At 36.2% G+C, this 17,929-nt stretch overlaps 1 protein-coding gene across 2 annotated transcripts in view; it reads left to right on the top strand.

Moving 5' to 3' along the window:
- Window positions 1-17,929, top strand: part of MBD5 (methyl-CpG binding domain protein 5) — a 409,514-nt gene that overhangs the window by 319,746 nt on the left and 71,839 nt on the right. The window lies entirely within an intron of this gene.

Here is a 17,929-nt window from a genome sequence, read left to right as displayed (position 1 = left end):
ACATACAGGAGTTTTTCTAATTTTTCCATCATCATTTATCTCCTTCTTGCCCTCTTCCATCTCCACTCACCTCCCTCCCACCCCACATCACCACAGTTGTCTATGTTCATGAGTTCTCACTCTATCTCTCTCTCTCTCTTTCTCCTTTATTTTATTTTATTTTTTTGTTAATCCTCACCTGAGGATATTTTTTTCCATTGACTTTTTAGAGAGAGTAGAAGGGAGGGAAGGGGGAAAGAGAAATGTCCATGTAAGAGAGACACATTGACTGGTTGCCTCCCTCACATGCCCTGACTGGACCGGGGATCAAACCTGCAACCCAGGTATTGTCCTTGACCAAAATCAAACCCGCGTCCTTCCCGTGCTTGGGCCGACACTCTAACCACTGAGAGTCCTTGGCTATGGCTCTTTTTATTTTCTTTTTGCTCAATCCCTCCACCCACCCATCCCAACACACTCCACCCCCCTTTACCAGAGCTGTTTGCCTGCTTTCTATCTAAGAATCTGTATTTTGCTTGTTAGTTAAGCTTATTCATTAAATTACACATATGAGTGAAATCTAATGATACTTGTCTTTCTCTGACTGTCTTATTTCATTTAGCATAATTTTTCCAGGTCCATCCATGCTGTTGCAAAGGGTATAAAATCCTGAAATAATGATTGAGCATGACCCAGTTACTCTTGTATATCTTTTGCTGAACAAATGAAAAAGATTAACATCAACATTATCATCTCACAACATACATTTTTGCTAAATATAATTTCATTTTTAAGTACTTATGACAAGTCTTTTTGTATTTTGTAAGATTAAGGAAGACTTGATAATATGAAATTTCCCAGTGTGTCTGATTTTTTATATAATTTTATGCAATTTTTATAATTATACAACTTGTATATATGAAATAGATTGAGGCTGCCAGGAAATTTTTTTGATAAATAGAACATATTTAGTAGTGCACTGTTTGGTACTGTCTGGTACAAATAGATGTTGAAAACATGAAATAGTATAGGGTATTATCTATTTATCATTCAGCATTAATCACATAATACTATTAAATCACAGCACTTGTATTACAATATCCTGGCTTATTTTCTTCCAAAATAATATTGTGGGTTGAAGGGCCCATGCCAAAAATATAAAATTATTGCAATTGTGTAGTGAAGTGTTCATGCTTGAAATGTTAGAATTACCATTGCAGTCACAAGTTTGGATTTATTCATTGTTTATAACTAGTAAGAAATGACCTCATAGTCTAAATTTGAAATTTATTTGAGGGTTTCAGGTTTTTTCCTTATAAATTTGGTCAATTCTTTTTATTTGTTTTTTTATATTTTTAATGTAAAAAAATCATAGTAATGTTTTATAGTTGCCTGCTGTGTTTATTAGATAGTTTTTATGTAAACATCTATTTTCTGATTATAATTTGCATATCTTCCTGACAAAAAGAATAAATCGATAGCTAGTAAAACTGCCTAAGCATGAGCTAGAATTAATATATGCCCTAAAAGTTATGTAACCTATTTCAGAGACTGACTCTGTAGGGCAGTAGAGATTGGCTTATTAGCTGATTAGTTGGTCTGAATCATCACTCTCCATATTGAAAGCTATAAAGATAAATACATTAAAATATATCTCAATTGATATTTAGAAACAAAAGGCTAAAATAAATAGTAAAGTCTTCAAATGTCAACTATAGTTAGAACTGAAATGTTTTATCTTCGCATCCAGCACCTTTGCTTCTGTATCAGGTTGCCAAGGCAATATTTTCATTAACATTGGATTGACTTGCCCAAAGACAAAATTGCTTGCAACATATTACATCCTAATGTTCCTAAAGCCTCCTAAGCCAACTTTAGGTTTTAACCTGCCAGTTGTTCCAGGTTCCCAAGAGTTACTGCCATGCTGACCATTCTGAAAATATTGATGTGATCAATGTTCACATCAGGTCACTGTCATATTTTCATTCTTGAAGCCCCCAAAAATGTGTCAAGCATTTTAAGTCATTAAGGAACAAGGAGTTAGAAGCTGAAGAATTTTAAGGGCATTACATAATAAAAACAAAGACACAAATTCCAATAGTTCTACAAAGGCTTACATTTAGTGTTCTGGGCCTTTTTAAATAAAATATTAAAATCTGTGTTGCCCTGGCCCAGTAGCTCAGTTGATTGGAGTGTTGTCCCATACATCAAAAGGTGAAGGTCAATTAGAAAAAACAAAAAAAGGGAAACATATGTACTACTATTTGTAACACTTTAAATAATAATAATAATAATAATAATAATAATAATAATAATAAAAGAGCAATGCAAAAAAACAAAACAAAAACCGGTTGTGGGTTCTGTCCCCCAGTCTGGGCACATACAGGATGCAAAGGGTCAGTGTTGCTCTCGCTCTCCCTTCCTCTTTCTGTATAAATCAGTAAACATATCCTTGGGTGAGTATTGAAAAAAACTATGTTAATGAGCATAGAAAAGCAGTATTTAATTGAAGTAACTGGACACCTTTATGTTATGTGTTAAAAATGATGACCAAGTCGGGCTTTAAAGTAAATATTCAGCTTGTGTGGATTGCCAAAAACAAATAATCATCTTCTTTCTAAGAACATAATTGCTTCATGCCACTTAAGTGAAGCTCCCGAGTGGTTTCCTAAAGTTATTGCACACGTTTTGAGGGGACATTACATGTATTACTTGTTTTTGAACACCTAAATGTATAGTAGGTACTCAGTACCTGTTTGCTAGAACTAACATGTAATTTTAGTCTCTGAAGATTAAGATACTTATCTTTCTCTGACTGGCTCATTTCACTCAGCATAATACTCTCTAGCTCCATCTATACTGTTGCAAATGGTAAGAGTTATTTCTTTTTTATTGCCACATAGTATTCCATTGTATAAATGTACCATAATTTTATTATCTACTCATCTGCTGATGGGCACTTAGGCTGTTTCCAAATCTTAGCTATTGTAAATTGTGCTGCTATGAACATAGGGGTGCAGATATTCTTTCTGATGAGTGTTTCTGGTTTCTTAGGATATATTTCTAGAAGTGGGATCACTGGGTCAAATGTGAGTTCCATTTTTAATTTTTGAGGAAAATCCATACTATTTTTCACAGAAGCTGCACCAACCTGCATTCCCACCAGCAGTGTACTAGGGTTCTCTTTTCTCCACACCTCGCCAACATTTGTTGTATATTGATTTGTTGTTGGTAGCCATTCTGACAGGTGTGAGGTGATATATCATTTTGATTTGCATCTCTCAAAGCATTTTTTCATATGTCTCTTGGTATTCTGTATGTCCACTTTAGAGAAGTGTCTATTTAGATTCTTTGCCCATTTTTTAAATTGGATTCTTTGTTACCACAACCTTCACAGTGGGGTTCAGGATCTGAAGGAGGGGCCGACGCACAAATGAAAATACTATACAAGTAATATGAATTTGGAAGGCATTGGGGGCCAGGTGGAGGAGCCTCTTTCTTGAAGAGGCACATGGACCTTTGGGTGATCTGCTTTTTATTTACTTGAATACACATTTCCCCTTTAGCAATACATACAGGCATATCAAAGGTAAAGTTTGGTAAACAGTAAAAGGATTATCAGGTTAGGGAATTTGCCTTGAGTCACCACTATCTTAACAGATGAGGTGCTTAGTGTCAGCCCTGCTAATGCCCAAGGTCCATCGACCTTGCGCATTCCTTGGTGCACTAACAGTACTGGCAAGTGGTGGCTTCCCACATCTCTCCCTTTTTGTTTTCTTAATAAATCTTGAAAAATGTATGCCATCTGTAGGGCTTGAGTCCTTTTAAGATTCTTCATTCCTCCTCTGCAGACTACAAATCCTATGTAATAAAAGGCAAATATGTAAATTGACCAAATGGCAGAATGACTGGTTGCTATGATGTACACTGACCACCAGGGGGCAGACGCTCAATGCAGGAGCTCCCACAGGGGGGAGTGCTGCTCAGCCAGAAGCCGGGTTTATGGCTGGCGAGAGCAGCGGCAGTGGCAGGAGCCTCTCCCACCTCAGCTGCAGCTGGATATCCCCCTAGGGCTCCCAGACTGTGAGATGGTGCAGGCCGGGCTGAGAGACCCCTCCGCCCCCCAAGTGCAAGAATTTCGTGCACCGGGCCTCTAGTAAACATATAAGAACAAGAATGAGACAGACAATAGTGGTTATGCTAAGAGGCAGATGTAGGGAGATCCAATGAAAAGGATTGAGTTCTATCATGTCCTTTTTTAATTGCTGCCAGGCATCTAAGGAACTAGTTTGTAGTAGGCTCCTTTCTGGGCTGTCAGTTATTTATGGGTCCCCTCTCAATCACTGTCCCCTGTGACAGGACAGCAATGATATTCGAGTTCTGGATGGTGCACAAACAGTGGGCAATGACAATGCAGGTCCGACCTTCTCTGGCTTTGTCCAGTGCAACCTGCACCATCCCACAACTGGTGACTGCTAGCATGGCAAGGCTTCTTTGCCATCCTCCAGGTCATCTCTGGACTATTTCTGGTCTGTCTTGTTCTCCTCCCATTCCTTATCTTCAGCGTGTTGCTTGGGGCTACTGCTATCTGTGGCTGGAGTAGTCGATTGTCTGCAGCCACAGTTACAGGGTGAGGCTCCAGATGCAAGGTCCTCATTAGTCTGGTCAGTTCCTCTCTCAGATCCATGTTGAAGTTCAATGTTCCTTGCAGGAATCCACACAGGCTTGGAGGAGTTTTCTGGAAATACACAACCATATCCTTGACCAAAAGTTAACAAAGGGTTGGGACCCTTCCATAAACCAGACTCGGCATCTTTCCATTTAACCAAACCATTGTCCTGTGGTTTATTCTGACACCAGTGTAATTCCATAGGTGTCTTGCCATCAGTGTTACAAGTGAAAAAATTTAAAGTAATCACGGCATGATATAGTTTACCTACAGATTTCTCCAGCATCACTATTCCCCCTTTCTGTTTTTCAAGTTGGGATTTTAGCCGCTGATGTTGGCATTCTATAATTGCCTGTCCTCGGGAATTGCATTCCTGTATTGTGCCTGTTGTAATAATGTATGCATTTCTTTTTGTTAAAGGACCAGACAGAGTGGTATGAGCCCTGATATGAGTAATATAAAAGGAGCCCTTTTATATTACAGTTTGGCTCAGTGGATAGAGCGTCGGCCTGCTGACTGAAGGGTCCCAGGTTCGATTCCAGTCAAGGGCATGTACCTTGGTTGCGGGCACATCCCCAGTGGGTGGTGTGCGCAAGGCAGCTGATCAATCGATGTTCCTCTCTCATCGATATTTCTAACTCTCTATCCTTCTCCTTTCTTCTCTGTAAAAAAATATATTTTTTTAAAAAAGGGATATTGTCTTTGCTGTACAATTTGCTGCATCTGTTTAAATAGTATAAATAGACTTTGCTCACTAAGCCATTTTAATTGAGCAGTCTCAATTCTGTTTACCAGGCCAGCAGCATAGGCAGAATCAGAAATAATATTAAGAGGCTCTTGGAAATTCTGTAGTGCAGCCTTGATAGCTTCTAATTCAATCCTTTGTATAGAAGTGTGACTAGTCTGGATGACTTCGTCTGAATCCATTGCATGATAAGCAGCTTTACCATTAAATGAACCATTCGTAAAAACAGTTAATGCCCCAGGAATAGGTTCCTGTCTAGTATATTTTGGTATAAATAATAAAGGTGTGATATAAAACTGTAGTAACTTGTTTTTTAGTAGGTGACAAGTAAGTTCCCCTGAATATTCACTTATTTCAATTTGCCAATTTAAATTAGTCTGAATAAGGTTTATTTTTTAACTTCATTTGTCCTTGGGTGTGGACAGCAAATGACACTAATTAGATTTCTCCTATCAGTCTCTTTGAGTATATTGGCATAAGCTTTGTTTAGGGGGGCAAATGTAAATTATTTACTTTTAAGTGTCCTTGATTTAGGGAAGATAGGGCTTACTAGATGGTCCCAAACCACGTGGCATTTATATTTTTTAGATGATTGCAAACTGATGTTACATGCTATATTTGCCATCTCACTGCTCAAGTGAGGCAAGCCACAAAATTAGAAAATGATTCAGTAGGTCTTTGCATACACTTAATAAAAGATTCTTAGGATTCCCTAAGTATATTGAATAAATTTGTCATTTTTCCCATAGAGATTTTTAGATAAGGTCTTAATTAATGTTCTCTAATAATTTCTAAAAGTTGTTCAGGGTCTTAAGGCAATTCTTTCATATTTCTTCCTTTTGAGGTCTAATACATTGATTTTTTAATTACAGTTCCTAGATATTTGAAAGGCATTTCTTTCTGTACCTTTTTCAGAGCAATTTTTAAGACATTTTCTTTTCTAATTGGGTAAGCATTGCTAAAGTCTGCTTTTCCTGTGGGCTTGCCATAAATCACTACATTAAAGACTTACTTTCTTTCAAACAGAACAACCAACTTGGTTGCCTTTCAGAAAAGCAGGTAGGAAAGAGACATGCTGGCCAATACTGCAATGCATACTTCTCAAGTAAAAGTAACTTTTTTTACTTATGGTGTCTCATTAATGGTGAGATTTAATGCTTGAATACTAATTTTTAGTTTACTTTGTAAATAGTAGTGGAAGAGATTTTTGAAATTTCTCCTTTTTAAGCTTAAATTTACTTCAAAACAGCATTCTTTTTGGCTAGTGCTCATTTGCATATATATGCAAATTTTACTTTGGACTTTACTGGAACCAGGTTGCTCATAAAATATTGGCTTCTCATATAAATGAGTTATATGAAACCTTGATTATATTGTGAAAGGCTAACTTATTAAGTAATTAAAGTATTTACCTTTATTGAAAAAGTAAAGTAAGCAAACCTATACATTTGATCTATGAAGTACAGATGCCGCCCCACCCCCTAGCCAATCTGAAGAGCAGTCTGGGTGGCGGTCTGAGGCATTATGTATGCTCCTGTCTTAAAATTCCGCTGCTGAATATTCTGGTGTAGCTTAAGAAGTATCCAGCAACCTTGTCTGCCAGGCTTGGACACTGAAACCTCGGGCTTTCTTGCTCAGAGTGAAATGGCCCTTTTACAGTTCTTGTAAATAGTTAATTTTAGAACTTCTTTCTTTCTTTTAACATTTCTCTTTTCCTTCTCATCACATACACAACCTTCACAAGTTTCGCACTTTCACATTAGCCTTCAAACCTTCTTTCTATGTTCTTCAAAAATGTATAACCATGCCTTAGACCTTCTATTAAGTGTTTCTACTCTAATAGTCTTTCTTTCTGTCATCAACTTGTATATACCTTCACCAACTGGCACAGACATTTTTCTTCTTTTTTCTTTAAAATGTATGTCCATGCCTTCTATTATTAAAACCATACAATATTTAAACCTTAATTTTCCAATGATAATTAAAAGTAAACAGCCAGCATTTTTTAGATTGACATTTATCAACACACTTTTTGTAATTATTCTAAAAGACATCAATTAAATTTATACTGGTTTTAATATTAAAAATTTGGTTCAGACCATAGAATTAATCTTCTTTTTTAACCAAGCCAATAAAATATATTCTACGTTGAAATTGTACCACATGTAGTACACATAAGGACTATAATATATTTTGAACTACTAATTTCTCCAGAGAAAACACAAGAATTATTTTCCTCAAAAATGAATTTCCATATTTTATGCATTCTATTATCACAACCAAATAATTTCTCCCAACTTAATTTGAACTTTTAACTCTTAGAAGCCTCAAATTTTAGGTGGCAAGTTAAATACTAGCATTTCGCAGATTAGTAATATATTTATATTTTTAAGGATATATTTCAAATAAAATACAAGACATATTCAATTAATAGATTCTAATCTATCCCTTTAGAATTTTCATACAGGGAAAACTCAGATTAATATTTCAGTACCTTGTTATTTCAAAATATCTAGATATTTAATAATTTTTATTATTTAATTAAGCAAACTCCAAAGTTTTAAGTTACCAAAGACTTTTGAAAACTATGTCTAGGCATATATAATAACCACTGGAAAAGATTTATCATATACCTTTCATTTTAGTTATGTATATTTTGTCTTAACAACTTTGAGATTTTTAAAGCCAATTATTATTACCCAAGGCATTTTCCTTGGCAAATTCTGTAACAGATATAACTCACTGGCTTTCAGTGGCTTTAATGTTAAAGTATTATTTTATTTTATTTTTCTTTATAAAAACAGAGTGCCCTCAGGACCTGGGAGGCAACCTTGGACTGCGGTCCATTATTATTCAAGAACTACCCATTATTATGGAAACACTAATCTTGTTGCCCAAACCCAGCCTGTATATTTTTCTTGTGTCATTTTCGCCATCTTCCAAAGAAAAACACTCTGGGGCCTATTCTATAGCATCCATGAAGAGAAGGGGCTTAGGCCAAGAGGCCACCCAAAATCGGGCAGGGCGCCCCTTATCTTAAGCTAGCCTTTTTCTCTTCACAGGTATAGAAGTCCCACATGGCATCCCTAAATTGTGAGAAATGTCTCATCTATCCGAATTTCAAATGATGGACAGGGAAATAAAAACATGGAGAAAATGAGACTTTTAAGAACGCTCCTGAGAGCGGGCGTCTATTTTACTGGGTCACCAAGAGACCTAGTAATTAATGGGCTGGGGCCTTGTTTAGTTACCTCCCTTTGTCTAGGGCATTTTCCTAGGACCTGTGTCATCCGCCAGGTGTACCGCTCTTATTCTCTCTCCCCACCCCCACATTCTGTTTGCTCTGCGGAAATTTAGTAATGGCCTGGCCATCTACTGTTTCTTTTCTATTAAGATAAATTAAAGGCATGCTTAATAGACTAATAATAAACAAGTTAAACCAAACAAAAAAGACAGATAAAACAACAATCAACAGACAAGCATGCATAACACATAGGCAAGACTTAATAAATCAGAATTCTTTTCATGGATCTTTCAGACGTTTTACATGCCTGGGACTTACAGCCAGATGCGGCCTAGATCTCAGCCTGTTGTTCACAGATCTTACCATATTCTGCTCTCCATAGCACTGACTGGCATCTAAAGTCATTTTAGCTAAAATCTGCCAGTCCCAAGGCCTCATGGAAATTTTCAGACAGAGCATTAAGGAGTCCTTTTATAAAAGGATTGTTAGCCCCACTTTCTCTCGTTGATGAACCTTCTCACACTAAAGGTAGAGGATTGGGGGCCTTAGGTTTTACAGACTTTTGATTCTCAATACTAAGTGGGCATAATGCAGTTAAACAAGAGTCCACATAGTTAAAGACGACAAGGGCACTCGTTTTCTTTGAGCCTTATTTAAGAGAGTACCTTTTGACACCTTAATTACTTTATCCTTGAGCATGCAAGCTAAAAATTTACAATGATGTTTTTGCCTTTTACTCAAATTCTTCCCCATTATAACCTGGCTGATTAAAAATGTTCCCATCCACTTACGGTCACGACTCTGAAGCTGGCATGGGCTTTGTGCATGGTGAACTTCCCACCTTTCCGGTGAATTTCCACTTTTCCTTTTTCACTTCATTTTTTGCTTGGGCAAATCTTCTCCTCCAGTCCCTATCGGGACGCCAGATGCCACAACCTTCACAGTGGGGTTCAGGATCTGAAGGAGGGGCTGATGCACAAATGAAAATACTGTACAAGTAATATGAGTTTAGAAGGCATTGGGAGCCAGGTGGAGGAGCCGCTTTCTTGAAGAGACACACTGACCTTTGGCTGGTCCACTTTTTACTTACTTTAGTACACATTTGCCTTTAGCAATGCATACAGGCATATCAAAGGTAAAGTTTGGTAAACAGTGAAAAGATTATCAGGTTAGGGAATTTGCCTTGAGCCACCACTATCTCAACAGATGAGGTGCTTAGCATCAGCCCTGCTAATGCCCAAGGTCCATCGGCCTTCCACATTCCTTGGTGCACTGACAGTATTGGCAAGCAGTGGCTTCCCACAGTTTGTCTTCCTTTTGTTAAGTTGTATGAGTTCCCTATATATTTTGGAGGTTAATCACTTATTGGATGTATCATTGGCAAATATATATTTGACAAAGGAGACAAGAGGATACATTGGAGCAGAAACAGTCTCTTCAATAAATGGTGTTGGGAAAATTAGGTAAATGCAAAATAATGAAACTAGTCCACCAACTTACATCATACACAAAAATAAACTCAAAATGGATAAAAGACTTAAATGTAAGACGTGGAAACATAAAAGTCCTAGAAGAAGCCATAGGCACCAAAATGTCAGACATCTCTCGTAGCAATATGTTTACCGATACATCTCCTAGGGCTGTGGTCAGCAAACCGCAGCTCTCGAGCCACATGCAGCTCTTTGGCCCCTTGAGTGTGGCTCTTCCACAAAATACCACGTGCGGGAGCACATACAGTGCGAGTGAAACTTCATGGCCCATGGGCAGAAGTCGGTATTTTGTGGAAGAGCCACACTCATGGGGCCAAAGAGCCGTGTGTGACTCGCGCACCGCGGTTTGCCGAGCCGCAGTTTACCGACCACTGTCCTGGGGCAATGAAAACTAAGGAGAAAATAAACAAATGGGACTACATTAAAAAAAAAAGCTTCTGCACTAAAAACAAAAACAAAAACCATCAACAAAATAAGAGAGCCCACTACATGGGACAACTTATTTGCCAATGATACATCTTTATTATCTTTTTCTTACTGATTTTTAGAAGTTCTTTATCCATTCTAGATATTAATACTTTGTTGTATACGTTGCAGATGTTTTCCCCAGGCTATCAATTGTCTTTCAAGTTTTTTTGGTGGGTCTTCTGCTGAACTGAAATTTTAAATTTTGATATAGTAAAATTTACCAGTCTTTTTTATTATGAACTTTGCTTTTTGTATCTCCTTTAGAAGGCCTTCATAAAGATGGCACAAATAAACATATTCTTTTACATTTTCTTAATGCATTTTTTAATTGTATTGGTTTAGTTTTTATTCAAGTCTTGAGTCCTCTGGAACTCATTTTTGTGAATTACATGAGTTATGGAAGTAACTTTTTTTTTCAAGGTGTCCCAACACCATTTATTGAATTGACCTTTCTTTTTCAGCTGACTTAAAATGCTACCTCTATAATTAATTAAATTTGCATATCTATGGCTTTTTTGTGGCTACTCTCTTCTGTTACATATACTACTTACCTATTCTTGCACCAGTAATACAACTTTTTAACATAACTTACTATTAGATAGGACAAATTTCTCTTATTTGGTATGTTAGTATCATACACAACTGCTCTCTAACTGCTTTTGTCATTGGTTCTAATGACTTTTTAGTTGGGTTTTGAGCTAAAAGATCATATTTACTTCAAGTACTGACAGTTTTATCTCTTTATTTCTATTCCTTATACCTCATATAATACTCATTGGTTTTACTAAATATTCAAGACAATTCCATTTTCGAATAAGCACCTGTGAATCGGCTCATTTCTATCAACTTCTGTAGAAGATTTTATCCTTCTCTACCTATCCCCTCCCAGGTTCAGTCTTCTCCATTTATGCAAGATGGGTTTCTCTTTCTCAATTTCTATTGCCCTACCTTTTTTAAAAAAATTATTTACTTTAAGCTTGAGTTATGCAACCCATGTGTGAGGCTGGGGGAGTTAGGCAAAATAGGGAAGAGATTCAAAAGTAGAATAGAATAGATATTAACTTTTTCTGATCTGATACAGAATTTTTCTTTCTCCTGTATTTGTGTATTTAATCACAAATTTTTGCCTTATCATTTTTATGGGTCTATATCTGTCTCCCAATATTTTAACTTCTTCAGGTCAGAGTATTTATCCTGCCTCTTATATACCCACAGTCCCTACCTTCTCCCCTTATACCTGAAATGCATATTTTTGAACTTCATATAGACCTTTATTCTAGCTTACATACTATTATCCCTATCTTCAGTAACACAGTTGTCCCTGTATTTTGACTACCCATCTCCAAAACCTGGTCCTGTTTTATTTTTTGTTTGTGTTTTTCTTACATTTAAAAAACTTTTTATTTTGAAATTAATTCAAACTTACAGAAAAGTTATAATAATACAAAGAACTCTCTTTACACACATTGCAAAACGTTTTGCCATATTTGCTTTATCATTCTCTCTCTTACCCCCTCAGTGTATTTGTGTATGTTTTTAGATGTTTAGTGGTAAATTGCAAATATCATGGGATCTATTTTGTTTTTAATTTTTCCATCTCTAGCCTCAATAAGCCAGGGGTTCAACTCTACCCGTACTGCTCTATTGATTGATAAGTTATGTTCTAGAAAATAAAGTTACATTTTAGATAATGCCATAAATTCATGACCACTGACCTCAGATTGACTTACAACACTGCCTATATATGAGTGACTGTTTTTAAATCTGCAAACACAGGATGTTTTCTGATATAATTTCTTATGACATTATATATTTGCGGGAATTTGATTAGATGACACATTCTGTGTGATTTCAGTTGTTTGAAATCATTGGGGTTTCTTTTATGGGCACTTATCATTATTTACCAAATATTTACATAGTCCTTAACTTGGGCCAGGCACTAAGTACTTTACCAATCTTTATTCAATTTTATCAACACTGTGTGGTAGGTACTATTATTATCTTCATTTTGCAGATGAGGAAACAGAGACGAAGATGTAACTTGCCTTCAATCACATAGCAAATAATGGAGCTGAGATTTTAATCCCAGGACTCTGTATCTGAAATTCATGCTCTTTATCGTCATACTATGTTAATTTTTTCATCTATAATTCTTATAATTTCTGTAAGTTTTGTCTATATTTCCATTAGCTTGGACATGTTAATTAAATTGTTCTGATCTTGTATATTTTATTAATTTCTTGCTTACTTAATAGTTTCTGAGGCATGCATGTTCATTGTAGATTGATCAGTTTCTCATTGCAATTCTCACTTTTTTGTGTAAATTATTTTTTGGATATTGTTAAGTATATCTATTTTCAGAGTTTTTATTTCTCACTAAAGATTTTCTTCTTCAATGGTTATATAATAATTTTTTACCAATGTTTTTAAAATAATAAGATAATAAAATGAAAATAGACTAGATCTCAAACCACCATATTATTATTTCAGTGTGAAATTCAGACTCTCAGTCGCAAATAGCAATAGAGATGGCCTCGTATCTAACATAATCTGAACCTGTAAATCGGTTCACTAACCAAAATGATTTATTAAAGAAGAGAATCATAGAAAATACTTATAGTTAAACATTTAGCTTTAACTTATAATATATAAATGTATACTCAGTCAACAACTTTTTGGATCAAAGCCTTTCTTGAATTATGACTTTACTTATTGGAGTACATCATTGTCTTTACACCAATAATGTAACATCAGATATTTATTTATGTGTGTGTGTGTGTTTAACTTTGGAGAGGAAGAAGAACTCAAAGATTCTTGCATGATGGTCTGAATGCAGAATTTTTTCAAGATTTTTAGTGTTCCCCCACTCCCAAGATTCTCCTCTTTCCCCTCTTATTCAACCTCATTTTTTAAGAGGCTGATGTTAAAAGCTAAACTTTCAACTTAATTTTCATGGAATGAGTCCTTCTTTTTTTGTATATTTATATTTTATCAGCTTATTAAATTCCTAAATTATACCACCACCATTATTGGCTCAGACAGCTTTAATAAAAAGCACAACTGATATTGGAAAGCATACAACTTAAGCTGGAGAAGTAAGCATTCATTTGATTTCAAATGGAACTGCTGCTTTCATTAATTCTGTGATTTAAGTGGGGATCAGTTAAGAGAGTGTCCTCTGTAAGTTCAAATCAGGACACATTCTTTAAGTAAATAAAGTCAAAATCATTGAAAAGTTGCTCTGTATCTGGCAGATGTCATTTTGAGAAAATAACTACATTGCAGGGAAATTGCATTTATAAGTTAAGATACCTATAGACCAGCAATACTTATGCTAAAAATGTCATGGATCCATGATACCAAAGCTGTTTTTAGCTTATGTGCATAGACATTCACCCTATGCTAGGAAGATTGACATGTTTTTTAAAACTCTATGATATTCCCAATACAGGTTCTCCAGTCTGATCAAACTCTTCTCTGTCCCACGGTGTCTTATCTCAGTAACTGTATTTATGATTGAGTTGAAAAACATTAAAGTCATCTTCATAAAGTCTTGCTTTTCTAGCTTATGTAGAAATGATAGAATCAAAAGGACCAGAAGAGCATCCATCTCAGAGGAGGTTCTTCAGAGTTTTTCAAATGTTGGACACAATTTTAAAATATATTAAGTATTTTTTTATTATTATTTTTAATTTTTTTATTGATTAAGTTATTACATATGTGTCCTTATCCCCACATTTTAACACTGTAGTAAAAATAACATGCACACTCTAATGTTTTATACCACATGGAAACATATTAACACTAGAAGCCCAATGCGCAAAATCGCAGGGCCCTGCACGCCTTGCCACACTTGCAGCCCTGCCCATCCGTGCGCGCCTCACTGTGCTCGCAACCCTGCCCACCTGCACCCGCCTCACCGCGCCCACCCGCACACAACATCGCCTACCTGCTGGCCACCAGCCTTGCTGCAATCAGAGCCTGTGGGCCACACCACATGAGCCGAAATCACGCAAGACCCCAGACCCGCTGCGTGAGGCAGGACCCCAGACCCACTGTGTCGGGGAGACCTATCAATGCACCTCCTGGTGGCTGGTTGTTTGGTCGTTATGGCATTACAGCCACAGGCTTTTTATATATAGATAGATGCCATGAAACAAAAATAAACTTCACTGCTAGTTTGTATTTTTATGGACTACTGACTAAACCTTTGCTACTGATTTTTCTGGAGATATTTGAACTTTTTATGAGTATGCATTTTTATATTTATGTTTTTAGCTGGGCTTTTAAAAAACTTGAGTTCATTGTTCTAGCCAGTTTGGCACAGTAGATAGAGCGTCATCCTGCAGACTGAAGGGTTCTGGGTTCAGTTCTGGTCAAGGGCACATACCTCACTTGCAGGCTCGATCCCTGGCCCTGGTTGCTGCTCCTGTGGGAGGCAACCAATCGATGTGCGTCTGTCTCTCTGTCTCTCCCCCTCCCTTCCACTCTCTCTAAAAATCAGTGGAAAAATGTCCTCAGCTGAAGATTAACAACAACACCACCAACAACAAAAACTTGAGTCCATTATTATATATCCAAATCAAATGACACAAGCCAGAGCCCGGCTGCAGCATGTGTGTGTTCTGATGAATAAACACAAACAAGATGCAGGAGCAGCATCCTGCACGCACTCGTATCCCTCCTTCCCAGGCTTGCAATGGCAAGTTAATGTGATAACTTTATATTAGAGAAAGTTTTCTTGCTTAATTTAAGTTTTGGTTAGTTCTTGCCCATATAAAATAAAATTTTACATTCATGACCAGAAACATGAGTAATAATTAGATATAATCACTCAATATGGAAACAAGATTTTTTTTTATTCTTCCTTCAAGCTTCTGGACTATTTTAATAGCAAAAATCTTAATATTGCCCAAACCAAATTAGCTATTTTTAAAAGTTGCCATTTTCAATTGCTTTTCTAGTATTGAGAATTGTCTCAATATTATAAAGCCGAAACAAAGTACAGAAATATGTTGATGATGATTTAAAATTGGAGCTATTACCCCTATCCCTTGATTTCATATTTTTATTAGTCAATCACTTGTTGTTTTTATTGATGGATTTTGATAAGTAGCATTATAATTTGGTCTTATAAAATGACTTATTACTAACAAATCTTTTTCTGTTGTATATAATGGAGATTCTATTTAGAGTTTATTAGACAAGAGATCTACAATTACTAGTAGCTAGCGATGGACATTACTCTGAATAAAGCACTTTTGATGTTTCTCTTGAAATTATCATATTTTCTTTGATTACAAAATAAGCATTATTAACTGATACACCTAGTAAATAACATCAAAACCACTGATCTGGCCCAATCCATTAGTTTTACAAATTGAAAAATTAAAGGTCAGTTTAACTGTCTTGCTCAAAGTTATACAGCTAGAAAACTGTAGTTGCCAAAGTTCCTAATACTTAGTTCACTGTTCTCTCTATTATTTGTTACCTCATCTCTGAGTTCCTATAGTACATTTAGTTTATGTCATTCCATTTAGCATTTAATGACATGGTCTGTATACATCATTTATTTATTTATGCAACAGGAAATTTTCTGGGTGCTAGGCACTCTTGTAGGCACAGGATACCATCTCTGAATCTAAAAGTTGTGCTGAAAATAAAATAAGAAATGTGATTCTATTCAGCCTCTATTTAATTTTGGTTGAATGCACACCTGCAATTAGTAATTGTATCACTGGGTGGTTTTAATATATTACTAACAAGAGCCTTTCTGTTTATGGCTATGTTTCAGGGGAGTAAAAACGTTCTTTAATATTTTGAAAGGTGAGAAAAACAAATAATTTAACTCAAAGCACTCTGCATACCATGAACCTGTAAATGTGTTTGGCAACCACAAGCACAAAGATGTATGAAACAAGGAATGTGTGTGGTAGGTGCTGTTACCTTTATGTAAACAGCACTGTAGAATGAGAGGAATGAACAAGCAACTCTAAGCAGGGGGCTAGAGGGGGCTTCACCGAGGACCTGGCCCTGGGGTTTAGTTGAGGACCGGTAAGTTGCATTAAGAAAGTGGGAGGAATTCTTTTGAAGCCCAGGAAACAACACATGTATAAGCATAGAAGTGTGAGTGGTTCTAGCATTTCCAAGAAAGTTTAACGCAACAGGTTCCTAACTAACTAGGGTGTCTTAGGAGGAGTGGTGAGTGAACAATTAGACAATTGAAGAATGGAAGTAAGGAAATGTCTGAACTTCTTATTCTGTATAGGTATTCCTCGTGCTTCTACCAATTTCTGCCCCTAAATGTTAAGGTCTTTGAGAACACTGATGTATTTGTACTTCCCAACCCCATGGTGATGTGTGCAGTGCCGAGCATGGCCAGGGCTCAGTGCATGCTTGCTCACTAAGTGTTCCCTTCCTTCACTCAGATATTTTTGGCTGCAACATGTGTAAGGCTCTGTACTTTGTGCTATTAGAAATAGAAACTTGTAATACAAAACAAAAAATAGTAGATTTTTTTGTCTGTTATGATGACTAATAAATCCATGGACTCACAGAGTTTACATTTTTGTCAGAAGAGACAGGCAGTAACAAACAGTAAAATATGTAATATGTTAGTGATACATACTAAGGGGAAATAGTAAAGCAGAAAAGGGCTATGTAAATTATCAAAGAGGAAAAGAGAAGGTCAGTCTACTTAATTTCTCTCGCCTCAGTTTCCTTAATTCTAGAAAAGAAAAAAATAATAGTACTTCTACAGTTACAACAGGGATTAAATGAGTTAATGACTGTATAAAGTGTTCAGCAGAGTTTCCAAAAGATGGTAAGATAATTGTCAGCTAATATTATTCACGTACGTGGCTAAAATAACTTTAGCTCAATAATCATCTTAGGGACTTCTTTTATTAAAGGACGTACCTCCAAACAGTTAAGAACTACTCTAGAGGCTAAGACTCCTCATCCATATCTTGCTCCTTTTAGCTTCTGCTTCCAACGCATTTACTTCTAATATTTGTTATTGAAATGAATCATTGTTTTTTATAATGTTCTAGAAAACAATATTTGATTATCCAGATGTCAGGCCATCATTCTATTTCAGGCATTAGGCCGGCATCCAGATCTTTCTGTGGAAAATATTCATTAATGCTTCATGACTTATCACATCCCAAGGTTAAAAGTTCTGACAAAAATGAGACCTTTATGCTTGCTTACCAGCTAAAAATGAGTACAATATTGGAGTTGTTATTACCAGACAGAATGTAAAGCCTTCAACATTAATGTTTTGGAGTTAAGACCATTTGCATGGATTAGGTAAAGTTTCAGGTCTCTTACCC

The sequence above is a fragment of the Myotis myotis genome, unplaced genomic scaffold, assembly GCF_014108235.1.
Source record: "Myotis myotis isolate mMyoMyo1 unplaced genomic scaffold, mMyoMyo1.p scaffold_m19_p_8, whole genome shotgun sequence".
Classification (NCBI taxonomy): Eukaryota; Metazoa; Chordata; class Mammalia; order Chiroptera; family Vespertilionidae; genus Myotis; species Myotis myotis.
This window is presented reverse-complemented; position numbering and strand designations above follow the sequence as displayed.